Genomic DNA, 22,696 nt, shown 5'->3' on the forward strand with positions numbered 1-22,696 from the left:
TCCTTGAATTACTCAGATTGGCATTATAGATTTCCATTAGAAACAGTAACCATATTTAATTTAGTCATGACTTAGTCAGATATGAACTTCAGGAAAATGACTCTGGAGATCATGGGTCCAACTGATTTTATTGTTCCATTACAATTAAGACATAGTTGTTCTCTTTATGTACACTAAATTTGTACTTATAACTTTAAATAGTACAAAATAGATAAATGTGACTACTCCAAGGAATTCACTATTTGCATTAATCGAGACTAATCAATCAATAAAAAAATCCCTATTACAAGGTGCTGGAGATTTACAAGAAGGCCAGATCTCAAAGAGTTTATATTCACATATCAAGACAATATACATATAGAAAGGCATGAACAGAAGGCAGGAAACAGATATAAGGTAGCTTTGGGAGAGATGGCATTAACTGCAGGAAAGATCTCATGCAGAAAATGGCAGTTGACCGAACCATGAGATTTTAGGAAGTAGGGATAAGGAGGGACATCATTCCTAGAGAACAGTCGGCACAAAGACTATATAGTACAAAGGCTGAAGGTGGAATGTCACATGTGAAAAGTGATAAAATCAATGTGATGAACTGTAGGGCAAGTGTGAAAGAGCAGGGTGTAATCATTTTGAAAAGGATGAGTCCAGATTGTGAAGAGTTTAAAACACCAAACAGAGGGAGAACCTCAGGAAAATCACTCTGAAGATTATGGGTCCAACTGATTTTATTGTTCCATTCCAATTAAAACATAGTTGTTTTCTTTATGTACACTAAGAGCTTCTAACCCTTGACATATCTCCTCCCCACACAGAGGCAAAGAATCAGGAATATCAGTAGAGTCAAAATACTATAATTAAAGATTTGGAATCCTTATAGTCTCTTCAGTCTGTCTCTTAAGATATTTATTAGCCAATAGATGAGGAAAACAGACAAATTGACTGATTTTGTCAATCCACTTATTTTATATCAAGTTGATGTGACCAAAATTTATTGTTATTCTTTGATAGAGGAAATCAGTATCACAGAAAGCAAATTTTCTCAGTTCTACTCAATGTAATCTTCTACTACTATTCAATTCTAAATCTTTTTCAAAATATGGATAAATTATATACATAAACAGATGAGGCAAAAATGTTTTTTTTTGCTTCTGTTTCCAGGAATTTTTTTTGCTTCTTTTTTCCAGGACAGTCACCTTTATCATTAGGTTGATATATGTAAATAAAGCCTTAGTATAAATGATTCATTTTTGAGTATACTATATTTATATCTGGAATATTGAAACACCAGGAATTTTTCCCTTTGACCTTACTTGAGGTTAGGGTCAAGACTTATTAGAGATCATAATAGTAAAGTTCTTAAGGGTATAAGGATGGAAGGAAGGAAGGAAGGAAGGAAGGAAGGAAGGAAGGAAGGAAGGAAGGAAGGAAGGAAGGAAGGAAGGAAGGAAGGAAGGAAGGAAGGAAGGAAGGAAGGAAGGAAGGAAGGAAGGAAGGAAAGATAGAGGGAGGGAGGGAGAGGGGGAGGGAAAAAAGGAAAAAAATAAGAAAGAAATGGTTTGCTGTTGTAGTGGTACACAGAGGCCATCCAGTTCAATCTATACTTGAAAAAAAATTTCCTTTACAACAAACCAACAACAATATACCAGCCTTTGTGTAAAGACCCTCAATGATTATAAACCTATTAACAAACTATTTTACTTTAGATTAGTTCTTGTTGTTAAAAAATATTTCCTCAAACCTAAATTGTTTCTATCCTTTTGAGCTCCCACCCTTTTAAGTTCTAAAGTTTTCTCTAAAAATTTCTCTCTAATTTTGATGAAAAAAAATCCATATTGGCACTTGTTTGGAACTAAAATGATGGCTCTTCAAAATTTTGATTTCTGCCTCTGTGATTTTTCTGAACAAATTGAAAGTGTTCAATGAGATTTTGAAAGGACTATTGTTTGAGAGCATTCAATGATGATGGAAGAATGTTTCGTTTAATCCCTAAATGAGCTTAGAGTTATAAATTATAATTAATACCACTTGGATCCTGGCCAGTCTAAAAGGCCACAATTTTAGGGTATGAAGAAATAATTAAGAGATTTAATTGCAAAAGGAAAAAAAGGATAGATTCTGTCTGAAAGAAGGAACTAATTTTCTTCTTATTTTTGGACAGTTATTCTGTTTATTTTGTGGATTTAATCAGAATACCAAAATCACATGATGGAATCTTTTTTGGAGATAGTAAAAGATTTTTAATATAAGGAAATGCATTCATTTTGGCTTTTTTTTTTTCTTTTCTAAAAAGAAACATCATTAGAAATATAAAATCAATAGTCCACCATCACAAAGATATCTCCTATAAATTCCCGTGGAATAAGTACAGGTGCCCTTTCCCATCCTGATGCCCCTTTTGTCTGAGTGAAATAACTACATGACCTCATTTTACTTACACTTCAGTTGAACTTGATAATGAAATCTACACACTAGAATGATCAATTGTAGTTGGGGTTGTTTTTTTTTTTTCCTGGCCTCATTCAACATCAAAAGCTTACTTTCAAATGCTGACTCTATAAAACCATTAAGAAACATTGAAACTAATCTGTGTATTTCTTTAAGCATGTCCTCCTATTCTGATTCTACATCATTTTAAAAAAGCAAAAACAAATTTTGAATCCTAATTTTGGATATAATATTTTCTCTGGTTATTTCACACTTAGTTTTTTCAATGATGATTGTAAGGTTAGTTATTTTTAGCTAATCAGAACTAGCTATTACAATTCATAGATTTAAAATCAGTCAATAAGCACTTATTAAGCACCTACTATATGCCAAGCACTATGTTAAACACAAAAAAGGACAAAAGACAGTCCTTCTTCTTAAGGAGCTCCATCCAATGGGGGAGACAACATGAAAACAATTAAGTTGCACACCTGCCTCTGACTTAGTTCTTTCATCTGCAGCCATCCTCAGGTTAGAGACCAATACAGCAAAATTCTGTTAATAATGCAAACAAGTTATTTAGTCATGTCCAATTCTTCATGACCCCATTTGGGATCTTCTTGGCAAAAATAATGGAATGGCTTGCCATTTCCTTCTCATTTTATAAATGAGAAAACTTGGACAAACAGGGTTTTAGTGACTTGCCACAAGTCTCACAGGTAGTATGTATCTGAGAAAAGGTTTGAACTCAGGAAGATGATGAGGCTTCCTGATTCTAAGCCTAGTGCTCTATCCAATGTAAAACCTAACTGCCCACAAACTAAAGAAAGAATACATTGGAAGAAATTTACAAAGGGAAAGTACTGGGTCAAGAAAGACTTCGTGTAGAAGGTGAGATTTTGGTTGGGACTTGAAGGAAGTCAGAGAAGCCAGAAGGTGGGGATGAGGAGGAAGAATATTCCATGCATGGGAGACCGCCTGTGAAAAAGCCTGAAGATGAGAGGTGTAGTCACTTGTTCTAAAACCCTGGAAAGGTGTCAGCAGCTCAGGTTATGAAGGGGGAATGTGTCATTTACTATGTTGTAGGCATTATACCAACTGATTTGCAAATATAATTAACAATAAGCCTGTGAAATAAGTGCTAAACTTACCTCCATTTTACACTTGAGAAAACTAAGATAGACAGAATTAAATGAAAGGTTTTAAATTCCAGGTAGACGATTTTATATTTGATTCCAAAGATGATAGGGAGCCACTAGAATTTATTGAGAGGGAGAGGATAACACAATCAGGCCTGTACTTTCAGAAGCCTAGTTCAATATCTGAATGGAAGATGGATTGGAATGAAGAGAGATTTAGAGTAGAGAGAGCAAAACTACTGCAATAATTCAGGCATGAAGTCATGAGGGCTAATCCCCCAGGGTGGGGGTGGCAATGTCAGAAGAGAGAAGAAGGCTAAACTTAACACCTCCTTTTTAGGAGATGAGCAAACTGAGGTGCAGGGATAATAAGGGATTTACCGGAGTTCAGGCAGAAGCAGGATTTAAGAACAAACCCTCTGACTCTAAAGCTAGGAATTTTTTCTCCTATTTTTTAGTCTATTAGAGCCTCTTTTGTCAGGGTTAAGCAAAAGCATGAGAACACAAACAAAAGAGGCCCTAATAGGCTGACTCAGAATTCTTAGTTTAAGACCTGGGCCTGAAACAAAGCTCTAGTCCCTGGCAATTAACTCTTTTTTATTTATATATTAAATTTTTGCTATTTATAGATGCATATGTCACTAATGTAGCCTCTATATTACATTAGAGATTAACTTGTTTTATTAAAGGGAAGAGGAGCCTTCATAGATGAGTTGGGGAAAGTACTTTATAAACCTTGACATGTTCCATATCATCACTTCTTCCTTATCAAACTAAACTTATGTTTATTAATAAGATAGGAATGGGAAATGGAATTTCATAAGGATAGGGAGCTCTCAATCAAGGAAATCTCTTGAGCTTAACATTTTCTCTCTAATTTATTTTTCTTGGGTTTCTGGGCGCACTGAGAAATTAAATAATTTGTCCAATGTGTGTCAGAGTTAGGACTTAGATGCAGGCCTTCCTGGGTTTGAAGCCAGCTGTCTTGGACTAGTAATTAGAGGACCAGTCTCAGACTCAAGAAAACCTGAGTTCAAATCCATCCTCAGACACAAACTAGCTGTGTGACCCTGGGAAAATCATTTAACCCTGTTTGCCTCAGTTTCCTCATCTGTAACATGAGCTGGAGAAGGAAAGAGTAAACTTCTCGAATATCTTTGCCAAGAAAATCCAAATGGTGTCATGAAAAGTAGGACATGACTGAACAATAGCTCTATTCAATATAGCTTGTTGCCCTAACTAAATATTTAAATTTTGAAATAAATCAGACTTTCAAGTAATATATTTAAATTTATCCCTCCATCTTCTCTATCTCTACAAAGGAAAGAAAGCTGAATCAAATTATTCTTTGTTATTTGTTTGTCATAAAAATAAATAAATAATAACTACTTGCCCTGGTTACAAAATTTCAAATAAGTCATATGAAACAGTTACACAATTATCCCTCTCACATTGCAACTTTCTCCATCATAGTTTTGATATATCATAGGTTGGCATTAGAAATTGAATGGGAATTTGGGAGGAAGTTTTGCAGAAGTTGCAGATGACACACTAAGGCTAGCAGACAACGGAAAAAACTTAGAAACTCAAAAATGCATAAAATATATGTGTACTTTTGTATAACATCAATATATTATATTTCTTAATACCATAATAATTCAGATTTCTTCTCTGGAACAAAAATATTTTATGTCAATTTTTCCAGATTGTATGGTTCTGATATCTCCCCCTCCCATGATGTAGAAGGGATAATTATACTTATTTCTTTCATTAAATAAATGTGATTTGGGAATCTAATTTTTTCTCCTTTCTCTCTTGCATCTGATAGAAAATATGGGAAAGGATTTTGGGAAGATGGTAAAGTAGGTCAGAAAATTCCAAGCTCTCTGGATTTCTCCCACAAAGAAGGGAAAAATTGCACCACAGGATGAACGTAGAGCAGCTAAAAACAAATAAGAATTGGGACATAACTGTGGTGCTCCTAGAACAATCTGAGATGATCTGAAAAAAGATAGCAGGACAGAGGTTCGACCAGTGTGAAGTGTAAACACCTCCAGGCTAATTCCACTGAAATAATAAGCAGTGAGCACTGGGGCTAACTGGGTTAGGAGGTAGCTTCAGGTCCAGCCACAGGAATTTTCATCTCCCACACAATATGAGGAGTTTGTGTCTTGAGTCTAAGAAAATTGAGGGAACCTTTGCTGATAAGGAATGCCTGACTCAGTTGCTGGCAGGCCCAGTTCTATCAATCAACCCTGGGCAAGAATGTACCAGCATATGTGGTATAAGTGCAGAAACAGGAGAACAAAAACGTTGCTATTTGCGGGTACTTAGAGAAGACAAGAGTTCTTAGGTTCCAGTTCCAAACCAGAGAGAACTGATGGAGAAACTGAGGCCAGAAGCACCATTCCCCCTACCCCCACCCCCATCACCATCACCACCATGACCACAGGACTACAAGCAATTACACTAACAAGCTCTTATTTAAAAAAAAAAAAAAAATGAGCAGGCAAAGGAGAAAGAACCCATTATAGAAAGTATGGTAATGGGGAAAACCAGAGTTCATCTTCAAAGGAAAATATTGAAGTAAAAAATAAAAAAACTTTCCTACTCCAAAGAGTAATTTTAAATGGTCATCTGCCTAAAAAGAGTTCAAAAAAAGGATTAAAAAAAAGACATTAAAAATCAAATGAGAGGGGCCGCTAGGGGGTACAGTGGATAAAATACCAACCCTGAAGTCAGGAGGATCTGAGTTCAAATCTGATCTCAGACACTAAACATGTCCTACCTGTGTGACCCTGGGTAAGTCACTTAACTCCAATTGCCTCAGCAAAATTAAAAAAGAAAAAAAATGAGAGAGACGGAAGGAAGGAAGGAAGGAAGGAAGGAAGGAAGGAAGGAAGGAAGGAAGGAAGGAAGGAAGGAAGGAAGGAAGGAAGGAAGGAAGGAAGGAAGGACAATCCAAGAAAAACAAGATTATGAAAAGAAAGTCAACCAACTTGAAAAGGAGATCCAGAGTTTTAAAAAACAAAATGACTCCTTGAAAAACTAGAATTGGGTATGGGGAAGCCAGCAAACCTATAAAAGACCAAGAAATAATAAAATAATATATAAAGAATGAAAAAAATAGAAAAGAATGTAAGAGAGCTTATAAGAAAAGCAACAAATAGGGAGAGCAGATCAAGAAGAGAAAACTTTCAGGAGTTTGTTGCAAAAAACTAACTTAATAGAAAATTTGTTATATAAAATCCAAGAAAAATATAAGGTAAACATCAAAGACCATTTCAAGGTTTTTAATAAGGATAAACTGTTTATGTTTTATACCTGAAAATGTAAATCCTATGTATAAGATTATTATTAGTAAGTGGATAGTTTGTTTTTTTTTTTTTTTTTTAAAAAAAAAAGGGGAGGAATCCTGGGGGAAGGGGAAAAGGGTATATGAAATCTTAGGTTAAGTAAGGGAGTGAGTAGAAATAAAGCACAAGACTCAGTAAGAATAAGAAAAAAGAGATTTGTACAAACATAATAACAATGATCAGTAGTAGAACTTAGAAAAAAAGCAGAGATAATAATCATTGATATAGGACAAAGTTAAATCTAAAATAGATTTAATCAAAAAATAAAAATAGGGAAACTGCACTATTTGCTAGCCATATTTCCCCTATTTTTTTTTTTACTATTTACTGTTTACTATTAATCAATAGTATTTTAAGACGATTTAAAATAATGAGATAATACAAGGTTGGAATGTCACTATGGGGTAGGAAATAATGAACTGATAAATTTAGAAAAAATATGGAAAGGCTTGGACTTTTGAAGGATGATGCTATCGACCTTCAGAGATCAGAGGACAAATAAGCATAGTACCTGTACGTAAGGTACATAATACCTTACTTGAAAACAAATGTCCCTATGTGTATATGTGTATGATTATAGATATCCATGTATATATAATGTGTATGTATATATGTGTGTGTAAGTATATGTAAATTTATATCTGCATTTAATTGAAGCTTCTTTGGGGAATGTAGAGAATAGAGAAGAAAGGGGTAAAAAAAGAATAAAATTAAAAGGACATAGCAGAGAACAAAAGAAAATCTACAAGGAAACAAAGAAATGATATAAAGCTCTTTACATAATGTATAATATTTATTTTATATGCTTTCTTGAAATGGTCATTTTTCTCTCATATTTTTAATCCTCTCTTACGTGCTGGTATGCACATGCCAATGCTTTTGTTGTTGTTGTTGTTTGTTTTTCCATTTTGAAATTAAAAAAAAGAAGAGAACCATTGGAAAAGAGAATATAAGGACGCAGTTAGAGTCATATTGGTAAATCCTGGGCCCCTAAAAGTAGCAGAGATCCCAGATCAGAGAGGATTCTGGCTCAGCAGATGTTTTGGGTCCTACTTAACTGTTTCCAACACTACCACCCTCAGTCTATTTCTCCCTAAGCACTGTTATGTTGAAGTCTGTGGGTAAAGAGGTGAATGATTAATAAGAACTTTCTAGCAATACCAATTTAAGCTAAAATGGTAAATGCTTTTAAAGCTAGTTAACATGTGAAAATGTGTAAACATCCCTGAGTGCTCAGTAATGTAATAGATGCTGCTGAAATCTATGAAGGAACTGGATAACTATTTCAAATTAGGACAGGGATATGGAGACAAAAAAAAAAAAGAACTCTGATTAATTCATCCTTTAACAAATATTATGTGCCTACTGCTAGGCATTGTTGAAAACATAAAGTTTATATATACCCTGAACCTGCACTCATGGGGTTTTTAATCAATAGGAAGATGAAACACCCAGCAATGATTACTATGATAAATAATATTTCATTATAGAAAAGTATAAAAACAAACCATTATGAGTATTCTATGGGGAAAACACCATTACTGACTAGAGAAACTAAATCATGGCAAGCTTTTCTGGGCAGGGCTTTTAGGTCCATGAAACAATTTCTTTCCACCAATTTTATACAGAGCAGGAATACCTCTCTTTACTTGAGTACAAAAAGGACCAAAGAAATACATGCAGGTTCTCTTGAAAGCAATTACATTAAGAAGATTACTTTAGAGCTGCCAGCTCAGAAAAGTCAATAGCAAGTAAAAATGTAGGCAAATATTTTAAAAGCTATTTTATATGATCTTGTTAATTCAACTATGCTTTCTCTTAATTTTATTTCTATTACAGAAGAAGCTTTATTTATATGGTGTAAGTTTTTTATTTCCTATCCCCTAGCTCAAAATTTGCAGTATTATGCTCTTACATAATTGGCACAGGAGTAAAAGGCAAAGTATTTCTATGATAAGTAAGAATTTGTGTTGGAGTTTTTTTTTTCATCTTTAAAGTAGTTTTACAAATATTAACCTATTAGTACATAGAAAATCATTTTAAAATGAGGAAAGAGAGGTTAAAAAGTTGATTAAATGATTTTCTCCACAAAGGGCATTGGTGTCTAAGTTTGGACTTTAGATCTCTTTAACATGAACAGTTCAGAGATTCATTGTGTAAATACCTACAAGGTCAAATACTCATCAGTTGCTTTTATAATAATAACAAACTCACCCTTAGGAAGTTTCTTTTGCCAAAGTTCTAGATACTTAGGATCCATTGCCATTAATAATTAACAATTTTCAAAGACTCTGGTTCAGAAAATGTTTGACTGTCCTGCTTAAATTTCAGGCTAGCCAGGAACTAATTAGAGATTCTAACCTGTAAAGAGTGGGCTATGAATATGGAAATTAGGCTAGAAATTTTCCCATAGTAGAATCGTCCCAGTTCTCTTCCAGTTTTAGATAATTCTGAAGAAATGAGAGAACCATCTATATGATGCAATCCATATTCTTGTGCTTCCTACAAATAAGTACATTTTTTTTTGCAAGAGCAAAAAAAAAAAAAATTTAAATCTGAGCAATTCCCTCAAAAAAACTTAATTTAGGCAAACATCTGAAAGGTAATACTAGTTTGAGCTTTAATTGACAACTCAGACTATATCTTTCTATTAAGATTTTGGGACATTTATTTGTCTTCATCATTTAGCAGCAAATGCTTTCTAAATGAACACTTTTTGCAGTAAATAAGTGATAGTACTAGAAAATAAAAGATAACCCATGAAAAAGAACATATGTATCTAAAGCCTGATTTATTGGAATGAATTGTTAATGGCAAAGCTGCTCTTTGACCTTAGAAAGGCAAAAACATAGCTGTTAGGGAGTCCAAGAGAGCTTCATGCTTATGTTCCTCTAGTCTGGAGGGAATCTTTGGCTGTGGGACTGCTCACAATGCCTGCAAGTATTCATAATGAGAATGTATATTCTTGAAGATCACAAAGATGGGGCCTTTCCTTATATATAGCATAAGTACTTTCTTTCCTCCTCAAATTTGCTATTTTGTTCCTATTAATATTCTCCTCTTCCAGCATCTATACTATGTGGCTCATGGGGATGGAAGCCAATATTAAAATTTAGCTTTAAGAACAGGCCATAGCCCTTTTTGTAATGGCCAAAAAAAAAAAAAACAAACAACCAAAAAAAAAAACTGGAAACTGAATGAATGCCCATCAGTTGGAGAATGGCTGAAGAAGTTATGGTATATGAATTTTATGGAATATTATTGTTTTATAAGAAATGACCAGCAGGATAATTTCAGAGAGGCCCAGAGAGACTTACGTGAACTGATGCCAGGTGAAATAAGCAGAACCAGGAGATCATTATACACGGCAATAACAAAACTATATGATAATCTATTCTGATGGATGGGCACTCGTCAACAATGAGGTGATTCAAACCAGTTCCAATGATTTTGTGATGAAGAAACTCAGAGAGAGGACAGTGGGAACTGAATGTTCACCACAACATAGTATTTTCACTCTTTTTGTTGTTGCTTGCTTGCATTTTGTTTTCTTTCACATTTTTCCCTTTTTGATCTAATTTTTCTTGTTTATGGAAATATGTGTAGAGGAATTGCACATGTTTAACATATAGCGTATCACTTGCCAACTGGAGGAGTGAGTGGGGAGAAGGGAGGGAAAAAAATTAGAACAGGGTTTGTAGGGATGAAATTATCCATGTGTAAATTTTGAAAATAAAAAGCTTTAATTATTAAAAGAATAAAAAATAAAAAAGACAAGCCATGATCCCAGATCTGTTAAAAAGATATTATTTCTTATGCAGGCTCTAGATGTAAGGGAAAATTTTCAGATTGGTGCTTTACCTAGGAACACATAGTTTTTGCCCCCAACAGGAACACAGAGTAAACAGATCAATCAGAAATTCAAGGTAAAGAGGATGAAGAAGAAACCATTCGCTGTGGCATCATTTTAAACAATGGTGAGAGAATAAAGAAATACAGATGAATGGATGGCTATATACATCTGTGTGTTTCCCTATTCTCATACATTCATTCCTTTTTCTGATGAAAAATCTTACAAACAATGCACAGTCTCTGGAACATAGTAGGCCTTTAAGTACTTATTCATTGATTGGTACAAGATATTTATATGTATTGGCACAATACATAGCAGAAAGTTTATGTGCTTTTTATCAATGCTAGTAAAACATGTTTGTTGATCAGTCCTTCAATCATGTCTGACTCTTCATGAGTCATGCTAGGCCTTTCTATCCTGCATTATCTCTTGAAGTCTGTCCAAGTTCATGTTCATTGTTTCCATGACACTATCTATCCATCTCATCCTGTCAGCTCCTTTTCCTTTTGCCTTTAATCTTTCCCAACATCAGGGTCTTTTCCAATGAATCTTGAATTCTCATTATATGGCCAAAGTAAATAAACTTCAGATTCAGTAGTTGACCTTCCAGTAAATATTCTAAATTATTTCTTTAAATATTTTCTGATTTGATCGTCTTCCTGTCTAAGAGATCTTCTGTAGAAACAATTTTTTAAAAAATTTTTATAGTCCAACTCTCAAAGCCACATACTGCTACTGAAAAAACCATAGCTTTGACTATAAGGACCTTTATCAGCAAAATGATGTCTTTGTTTTTTGTTTTTTGATGCTGTCCAGATTTGCCATAGCTTTCTTTCCAAAGAGCAAGTCTTTTAATTTCATAGCTGTAGTTACAGCCTAAGTGATCTTTTAGCCCAAGAATATAAAATCTGATAGTGTTTCCATTTCTTCTCCCTCTGTTTGCCAGGAAGTGATTGGACCAATCATCAAGATCTTAATTTTTTTTAAATGTTAAGCTTCAAGCCAGCTTTTATATTTTTCTCTTTCACCCTCATCAAGAAGCTTCGTAATTCTTCTTTCCTTTTTGCCATCAGATTGGTATCATTTGCATATCTGAGATTGTTGATACTTCTCTAAGCTTTTGATTCATGCAGTATGATATTTTGCATGATGGACTCTGCATATAAGTTAAATAAACAAAGTGACCACACACAGGCTTGTTATATTCTTTTTCTAATACTAAACTAATCAGTCATTCCATGTTCAATTCTAATTGTTGCTTCTTGGCCCGCATATCTATAAGTAAAAGGAGTGATTAGTCTTGCTTTCATCATGCTTTGGATTTAAACTAGTTTGACAGAAAGCAAAGAAAGATTTTTTACACAATCCAGTAAGCACAGAAGTTTTTGGTTTATGTTACTTTTTTGCGTTCAGGAATAGGGAAGTGGTGAAGGATTATCTGGCAAGCATAGAAAAAAATAAAAAGAGACTCATTAACTGGGACAAAATTTCAGATAGATAGATTGATAGACTGGAATAATAAATGCATAGTTTCCATCCTCCCAACCTATTTGATGAAGTGACAAAATATAAGGAGCAATAACAGAGACAAAATGGTATAACATTCTAATTTTTTTTCTTTTACAAAAATAGATGTTATATTTTTTAGAAAAAGAAGAAAAAGCTCAATCAAGAATGAACTCTGGAATACTTGGATGACCTTCCAATGTACATGTATCACCTAAAAAATAAGGGAAGCATTGTATGAATGGCTGAAGAATATGAAAATTCCTCTGTGTCTTGGGTACCCCTGACCAAATTTTAAAGCCTAAGCTCTCCACCAGGGTCATTGGTAGCAATTATGAATGGCTGGTCTGTGTAAACTATTAATCCTAGTCATGCCTTGATCTTATCCTGTGCCCATCACCAGAACAGGAACTACATAACTTTCACGTAGGCTAATGTAGGCAAGTTCCTCAACACCTCTGGCAAAAAGCTTTTCCTCAAAGTCACTGGACAGGTCTGAGCAGTAATACCCATACCAAACAATGAATCTTTTGAGGGGAGGTGCAGGTTCATTATAGCAAGGCTTTTCTTATAATTCTTGTTCTGCTTGGTTTTATTCTTCTTAATGAAGTTAGCCATAGGGCCTGCTCTCTCTCCTACTCTCAGAGCAGTTGATCTCAGTTCTCTTCAAATTTATGTACAGGATGAAAGGATTAGGAACACAGACAATGAGATGTAAAGTTGAATGTTTCAGATTTTGAAATGGCTCATTTACACATTGCAAAAGATGTGCAGGCTCTTTGACTAGCTAGAACTGTTTTAAGAGAGTGTAAAGAAGTGCTTCCTTGAGGAGACATCAAGTTTCTTGATCAACTAGAAAGAATTATAAGATCTTAGCTTTGAATAAAGACAATAGATACCATATAGGAAATATTAAGAGCAGAGGTTTTTAAGCTTATTGTGTATAATGGAAAGTGTATGGACTCCTCAGAATAATGTTTCCAAATGTATAAAATAAACTATATATGATTACAAAGGAAATCAAAGAATAATGAAAATAAAGATATAATTTCTTCCCATCTAACTTCACAGATCCCCTGAAGTGTATCTGTGTGCTCCATGGAAATTACTGGGCCCTCAGATAAAGAAATCCTGATCTAGTCACTGAATGAGAGGATCAGCCATGGCTTGGATCTATATAAAAAGGCAAGCCAATCAGCTCTGGAGAAATTCACATATGGCAATCAAGAAGAAAACTAGAAGAACAACACAGAGGATCCTCAAATTTTCACTTTCACCTCTTGGAGAATTCCTTGTGGAAGTAAGGAAAGGAGAAAGAAGAGAATAAGAGAGGAGGGAGAGTGAGAGAAAGAGACAGACAGACAGAAACAGAGAGACAGAGGCAGAGACAGAGACAGAAAGACAGACAGAGACAGAGACACAGAAAGAGTGAGAGTATTCCTTTTTTCTCTTCCTTCTTCCTTGGAAGTGGTTTCTTACAATAATCATATAAGTTTATCACTACTATACACAAATAGATTTAAAAGAAATGGGGCTGAGAATGCTAGAGGATCCAGGTGTGAGTCCAATGAGTTGGCAAAAAGAGTTGAGAGTGATAGCCAGAGATAAAACTTTGCTCAGAATATAGAAGGAAAAAGAGTCAAGACTCCTGCTGAAGGAAGGGCATTGACTCCAGGCATTTTGACAAGAGCACAGCAGTAGCTGAATCCAGAGCCATGTTTCCTGAATTTAAGACTAGAGTTAGTAAAAACTGTAACCAATCAGTAAAGCAACATCCAGCAGAGACTGCAAGACCAAAATAAGCAGGAATAATGGGAGAATAACAGTGACTCTGCAACTCAGCAGCATCAAAGGCATGAGTCGCTCTTTCTGCCACAAGGTGCCATTACCCAAAGTGAAGTATTTCATTCCTTTGTTGCACTTTTCAAGAGGTAAATGCAAAAAGGTGAAGAGGAAATTAGAAGGCTAAGTTCTTCCTCCATAACTGCCAGAATTCATGCTTCTGAAAGCTGGCTGGCTTGAAATTTATTATTATTATTATTATTATTTTTACTAAAGCCTCAGGGAGCATGGCTGATTCTCTGACATCAACATTAGACATTTCCTGTCATGTCAACTGCCTTCATTGATTAAAAAACCCTTTGTACTTTCTAGGAGAGTAAAAAATAAAGTATAAATGGTACTTCATAATAAAAAAAAACACCCAACTTTGAAATATGGAAGAGTTGTAATTTATTGTCCCTGTTATTTTTCCCTCATATTTAAGAAATTATAAGAGGTAGGTTGCTGTACTCAACTGATCATGGTTCCCTGATCAACCACTACCTTTGCTGTGTATGTATGCTCTGGTTTAAGTTTTTCCTCTAAGACACATTAGCAACAGAGGCTAAACAAATATTTTATTAATAAATTTCAGAGCACTGCTGCACTGGAAGAAGGAAGATTCTCACTGGGAGCTCCTTATATCCCACTAAATCATTGGTTCAATCTAAAGATTCATAGATAGATAGATAGATAGATAGATAGATAGATAGATAGACAAATGGACAAATGTTGATAATCAGATATTTCATTTTTTATTTCTAAAAATTAGGATAGTATAAGTGTATATTTTAACTGATATCTTAATTTTGTGGCCAGTCATTTTAATACACTTCAATCACAGGATCCAAGGGACCAATTAGGAGTAATTGAGTTGCCAATAGTCAGTTAACAAACATTCATTTAGTACTGAAGCACTGTTCACAGGGCGAGGGATAAAAAGAAAGGAAGAAAACAATCTCTGTCCTTGAGGATGTCACAATCCAATGAAGCAGACAACAAACATGCAAGTATGTGCAAAATCAACATATACAGAATAAATTGTCCCTTCTTCATTCTCAGTGAGGATCAATGACATCAAAAGAGTGATGTCTTGACTTGCAAGCCAATTGGATTTAAGTGAGTCAGGAGTGTGAAAAGTCATCAACCTCATGGTCTCCTTTAAGGACATCTGAGTCCAGTGGCAAGACACAGGTCTCCCCTGATGCAATGGGAGACCTTAGCCTTTTTAAACTAGTTTTTTCCTGGTCTCAATTTGTTCGAGGCAACACCCATTCAGTGATTAAAGGCTAGATAAGATTGAGGCTAAAAAAGGCCTAATAGCCTCTTCAAAGGGAATAAATAAGAAATAATTAACGGAGGAAAGGCAATAAAATTAAAAGGGATTAGAAAAGGCTTCAGAAAGAAAGTAGGATTTTAGCTGCTACCTGAAGGAAGACAGGGAGCCTGAGGAGAGATGAAGAGAAAAAGTATTATAGGCAAGGGAGGACAATGAGAAAAAAAAATGGAGTGTCTTATTTGAGGAATAGAAAGGAAACCCATGTCACTGGACCAAAAAGTAAAGTATGAAAAGACTGAAAAGAGGAAGGTTGAAGTGAGCCAGAAGTCTAATTTATGAAAGGCTTTGAATGCCAAAGAATTTTGTATTTCATTCTGGAGGTCATAGGAGCCCCTGGAATTTATTGAGTGAGAAGGGAGAAGGCAGGGTGACATCTGGCAATTTAGAGAAATTTTCTGGATGGCTAAATAGATATAGAACTGGAGTGGGATGACTCTGGCAGGTAAACCATCCAGCAGGCTATTGCTGAAGTGAGCTGAAGAGAGTCTCTATCAGGGTAGTGACGGTATCAGAGGAAAAAGGGAGCAGATTCATGAGATGCTACAAGTGTGAAGTGAACAAGCCTTGGCAACAGATTAGACGGGATTGGGTTGGGGAAGGGGGCAGGAGAGATAGTGAGGAGTGGAGGATGACTCCTAGGTGTGAGCCTAGCTGACTGAGAGAATGGTGCTATAATAATCGGGAAGTTTGGAAGGAGGGAAGGTTTAAGAGGAAATATAAATGGATTCAGTTTTGGACATGGCGAGTTTTAAATATCCACTTTTAATTTTTACTAGTTAGAAGTTTCCAAGTTTGATTTCCATAGCATTCCAATGTCAGCCAGGATTATGAGTCAATGAATTCAAATCCAAGAGAAAGTATAAACATCTTCAAATTAGATATTCACACAACTCATTATTTCTATTATTTGTGGCAGATTAATCCCTCTCTCAGTCTCAGGCAGATGTCCCCTATATTCTTTCCTCTACTTTTGGCATCATAACCCTTTTCTTACGCTGTATAGCTTTTTTTTTTCCCCTCCCAAAACATGCTATCAATCTATTAGGATTTTAGATTTAGGATTCAAAGAAACTTCAGAAGACATATAGTCTTAGTTCCACTTTGTTGTGGAACTAAATTGTGGAAACTAAGATGTACAATAACATGCTCTTGTCAACATCACCTTTTTTATACTTGGAACTGGATAGATAGTGAGGGTTTTTCTCTATATTCTCAAATTTGTCCAGTTTGGATGGAGGTTCATTACATGGTTATAAATGCCCCTAAATAATAATCTTTTAGCAAGGGGTCAGAACACAGAAAAGGCCAACTCCACGGGAAGCTTCTATCCAGATGATCAGGGAGTCCTACGATTACCTTATTACACAATTTTAAATACAAGCCTTTGTTTCTCTAAGGCTAACAGTTGAGAATCATTTGGAATCAATTATAAAAACCTGTTTTAATTCTATATGTAGGATGCATCTTGGATCTATGATAGATAAACAAAATATTAAATAGTCTAGGAAAAGATTACAATTTGCTTTGCCTCTCTAAACTATGGACTTATTGTTGGGGATCTCATGATTTAACAAAATTCTCTCTAACCATGTCAATCAGGAATATATTCCCAAGTGAGAGGAGTACACTAATTTGGTTGTTAGGAGGAAATAATTTGTTTCTTTAATTCTAAACATTCTTTTTATTTTATTTATTTATATATATTATAATTTTAATGTATTACATAATTTACATTAATTAATTATATTTATGTAATACATTATATTATATAGGGCATATAATATGTTTATACTTTATTAATATTTATTAAATTATTTATGTGTTATTTATTTGCATAGTTATTATTTCCTGGCTGATTTTAACTGGCCAGGGGCATAATGAAAAGATTGTCTCACCTCAGTTGCATTCAAATTCTTTGTAGTTTTGCTAATCATCTTATGATGTTTTGTAGAAATCCAGACTAACAATAAGGAGAATAATAGAAGTTAAAAAGGAATTTTCTGCTCTATTTCAAATAAAAGTTTAGACTAGGGATGTCTGTGTGGCAACAGAGGAATACAGAAAATCACATAGTTATTTAAGAGCTTCTCCAGTTAGCTGGTCATATTCTGAAATCACAAAAAGGATTAAATAACAAAAAACGATCCTGTGAGTAAAAGAGAGTGGAAGACCAAAAGACGGCAACATGGAGAGAAAATTAGCTATTATATAGCAGAAATTTTTTCAAAGAACAAAAAGAGAGAAACTCAGCAGGAATGCCGGCAGAGAGCAATTCAGCAGAGCTATGCAACATAATCACATTGGTAGAAAGTAAACACTATTAATATTTGCAATAAAGTAAATGTCTTTTGTTGTGAAGTAATCTATCCTCTGGTTGACTAGCAAAAGGAAGAAGGAACTCAGGAGCTATGATTCTGAGTGGAAACTTCTTGACAATATTTCTTGAAATGGGGTTAGCTTTTACAAAGTCTATATTCCTGGCTTGGGGAAAAGGAGGTACTACAGGAGCATTTTCTCTTTGCATTCAGCATAAAAGTTCTCAACTAAAATTTAAATATGACCACCATAGAACACGATAGAAAATTAAGGAAAGCTTTCTTATTAATTTTAAAAATAAGCCATTTAGGGAATGATGGTTTTATATCATTTATTATCATTTTAAAACCTTATTTTATAGTAGTCATAGCAATTAGAGAATCTTACAAATAGAATAAATTTTAGAAATCATCTAGTGCCAGGGCTTCTTAAACTTTTCCCTTTGTGACCCTTTTTTGCCAGAGAAATTTTTACATGGCCCTAGACATATAGGTAAATAAGATATACAAATCAAACATTTACTAATAATAAATAAATAAAAACATAATTTCACGACTCCCCTACATTCAGTTACATAATCTCATATGGGATTGTAACCCACACTTTAAGAGACTTTGATATATTTATCATATCATATTTAAATGTTTTTGATGAATTTGATGTTTAATGGATAGCAGGAAAGTTAACAGACAAAATTTGAAACTCTGACCCTTCCACTTACTTGTTAGGTTAAGTTGGGCAAATACTTAATTATATCTGCATTTTATTTTGTCTGTCTTCAAAGATAAAATTTGGTTAAGGCAGTATTTTATATGATACACATCTAAATCACCAAATTGGATTGTTTAATTTAGAAAAATTTTTATAAAAATTACATCGTAGGTATTGTATATATCATCTCCTTCACATGTATATCCAGAATTTTCTTTCTTGTCCAAATCTGCTCTATTCCCAACGGACTTGTATTCCATTTTTAGAGCAAGAAAAGAGGTTGATTTTTTTTTAACCACACAAACTTATATAGGACTGATCAGATATTTTATCTCCTATCTTTAAATACCTATTACCAAAAATTGTGGGATATGGAATATCTGTTTGAATTTCCAAAAAAATCAGAGGCTTTTGTATAAAATATACAGTAGAAGGAATTAACCAATTATTGTAGGACCAAAAAAAATATTTTCTGATAATGTAGTGAGATTAATAAATCATGGGATTTCTATTACATGACACAACAAAATTAACAGAATCATCCTCTGTTTAGAGTTTTTAAGGAGCCTCTGTGTTCCAATGTGTGCTCCCAAGGATCTAATAATGATTTTTTTTTCTTCTAGGCATTCCAAGAGAAGAGACATATTTACAACTAGGTACTTTATTTTAAAGCTCTCTGGATTGGTTCTAGAGTCTAGAAGGGATGAAGTTGGAGGTGAAGGTCAAATGGGCCCAAATATGGGGATTACAAATATTTGGAGTCATAGAACCAAATAGATTGTACAAGTCCTTTGTGTTTTAGAAGGACCTGTTCATCCTCATATTACCACAGAGCTAATAAATGTTAAGTATCTGAGGCCAGATTTGAATTCAGGTTCACTTGACTCCAGCATTGGTGCTCTATCCACTGCACTATCCAATTGCCCTTGTTCCTTTCTTTCAAACAATAAATCAAAAAAAGCATTTATTAAATGACTATGATATAAACAGTTCTATGGTGGATCCTATTGTTTAAGAGAAACTAATAATAATAATTGTTAATATTATTATATAGTACTTACCACGTGCCAGGTACTATACTAAGCACTTTATAATTTGATTTCATTTGTTTCTTACAACAATCCCGGGAGGTAAGAATTATTATTATTCCCAGTTTACAGATGAGGAACTGAGGCAGTGGTTCTCTAAGCTTACAAAGCTAGTAAGTATCTGAGGTTAGATTTGAATTCAGAATTTGAACTTCTGACACTGAGCCTAGAATTCTATTCACTGTATCTTCTAGCTGCCTATATAACCTTAGCTACCTCTATAATATACCTTTATCACATGGAAAGTTTGGTAATGTAGTAGATGAGAGTATTAAGTCTGGAGGCCAGCAAGGCCTCGGACGCTTACTAGCTACATGACCCTGGGCAAGTCACTTAACCCTGTTTGCCTCAGTTTCCTCATGTGTAAAATGAGCTGGAGAAGAAGAATGGCAAACCACTCTATTATCTTTGCCAAGAAAACTCCAAATGGGGTCACAAAAAGTCCTGAACATAAGTAAACAACAACAGATACAAGGTAAATTCAAAGTCACTTATCCATTATCCCCTAATGAAATGAGAGGTGAAGAAGGATCTTAAAGTTAATGGTGGCCCTGAGATGTACCTTGAAGAAGTCTGGAGATTCTGAGATGCAAAAGTGAAAAGGGATATAAACTCCAGGTGTGGGAGATGATAGTTATGAAAAGTTACCTTGAAATCTCAATTCATTTTAGTTTGTCTCTTTTTAAGACATCTGTACATTCTAATTTTTCTTTGCTTTTTGTTTTTTTTCTTCCAATAATAAAGAAAAATGTTTAAAATTCCCTAGAAATTAAAATATGTATGCTTTCTTTTTCACCAAATAATAATGAATTGTGGCATCTTCACAGTGGGATACATTTCAGTTCTGAGAATTGAGGTTGTGTATAGCAGCCTTATTTTATGCTGGCTACCTGAAAATCCTAATTATATTTTTTTAAGCTATGTTTTAAGAAGTGAGAGAAAGCAGCACTTTTAGTGCTATGCAGCAATCCCCAAATTTGACAAAACCTAAGCAATCAGTTTTGTGTCCAATCACATTTATTTTAAAAATATAGGCATTATAGTGAGGCTGGACTACTCGCCTCAAAGGAGGTCTAAGTGGCTAAAGATCTGAGAATTGTATTTCTTCCAAGCTCAATAAGAGGACACTCTTAATAGAGAAATTAGATCTGGGACAAGAGTTTAGGGGGAAAAAAATCTCCCTGGAGAGGGACAAGAAGAGTGATTGAGAGAACAAAGAAGCAGTAGTAGCATTAGAAGCATGGTAGGGTCAAAGAGATGAACTTTCTCAGGAGACTTAGAAACCTTCCTATGGCTGGACCCTTTATTTTTTTCTTAGCTCATATATTGGATTGTTAAAGAAGCTCACAGAGTGACTGCAATCATCTTCTTGGAGAAACACCTGGAGCAGTGGTGAATCTACTCCACTCTCAACTCCTTTTTGTTTCAATGTCCTGGAATCAAGCTTCAAGGTTAATCACTAAGGGTTTCTTGGTCATTTAAACATAACATCTGCTAGTTATTTATTTTTTTAACTATGGTTTGCTGGATTTGTTTATCCTGTGATATTTGATATATAGACAACTTAAGAAACATATTTTATAATATAATCCATAATTCTTTAATATAATATATTCTATAATAGATAAGTGGTCAAAGGATATAAATATATAATTCTCAAAAGAACAATTGCAAACCATTAATGATCATATGAAAGATTTTTCTGTATTACTAATTAAAAGGAAATGTAAATCAAAACAGCCTTGAAGTTTGACTCTTTACCCAGAAAACTAGCAAAGAGAACACCTAACCCCAAATTTTTTCTCTAGTTTTCTCTTCATTAACCTTAGAGATGGTAAAATTTTAAAGAGGCAATTATCTCTTCCTCTTTAAATACATAACCACTTGACCTTTATTTATACCTTTCATTTCTCCAGTCTCTTCTGTTCACACTCAAAAACTACAATCAGGTTTAGTTTTCTCAAAAAGGATTCTTTGAGGACAAAAAAGGGTACATCTATAGCAATCTAATCTTTGACAAACCCAAAGATACCAACATTAGGGACAAAAATTCATTATTCGGAAGAAACTGTTGGGAAAACTGGAAATTAGTATGGCAGAAATTAGATATGGATCCACACTTAACACCATATACCAAGATAAGATCAAAATGGGTCCATGATTTAGGCATAAAGAATGAGATCATAAATAGATTAGAGGAACAGAGAATAGTCTACCTCTCAGACCTGTGGAGGAGGAAGGGATTTATGACCAGAGGAGAACTAGAGATCATTATTGATCACAAAATAGAAGATTTTGATTATATCAAACTAAAAAGTTTCTGTACAAACAAAACTAATGCAAACAAGATTAGAAGGGAAGTAACAAATTGGGAAAACATTTTTAAAAGTAAAGGTTCTGACAAAGGTCTCATTGACCCTAATTTATAAGAAATCAAACCATTCTCCAATTGATAAATGATCAAAGGATATGAACAGACAATTCTCAGATGATGATATTGAAATTATATCCACTCATATGAAAGAGTGTTCCAAATCACTACTGATCAGAGAAATGCAAATTAAGACAACTCTGAGATACCACTACACACCTGTCAGATTGGCTAAAATGACAGGAACAAATAATGATGAATGTTGGAGGGGATGTGGGAAAACTGGGACACTAATACATTGTTGGTGGAGTTGTGAAAGAATCCAGCCATTCTGGAGAGCAATTTGGAACTATGTCCAACAAGTTATCGAAATGTGCATACCCTTTGACCCAGCATTGCTGTTATTGGGCTTATATCCCAAAGAAATACTGAGGAGGGGAAAGGGACCTGTATGTGCCAAAATGTTTGTGGCAGCTCTTTTCGTAGTGGCCAGAAACTGGAAGATGAATGGATGTCCATTAATTGGAGAATGGTTGGGTAAATTGTGGTGTATGAAGGCTATGGAATATTATTGCTCTGTAAGAAATGACCAGCAGGAGGAATACAGAGAGGCCTGGAGAGACTTAAATCAACTGATGCTGAGTGAAATGAATAGAACCAGAAGATCTCTGTACACTTCAACAACAATACTGTATGAGGATGTATTCTGATGGAAGTGGAAATCTTCAACATAAAGAAGATCCAACTCACTTCCAGCTGATCAATGATGGAC

This window comes from Sminthopsis crassicaudata, chromosome 1 (assembly GCF_048593235.1).
Source record: "Sminthopsis crassicaudata isolate SCR6 chromosome 1, ASM4859323v1, whole genome shotgun sequence".
NCBI classification, from domain to species: Eukaryota; Metazoa; Chordata; class Mammalia; order Dasyuromorphia; family Dasyuridae; genus Sminthopsis; species Sminthopsis crassicaudata.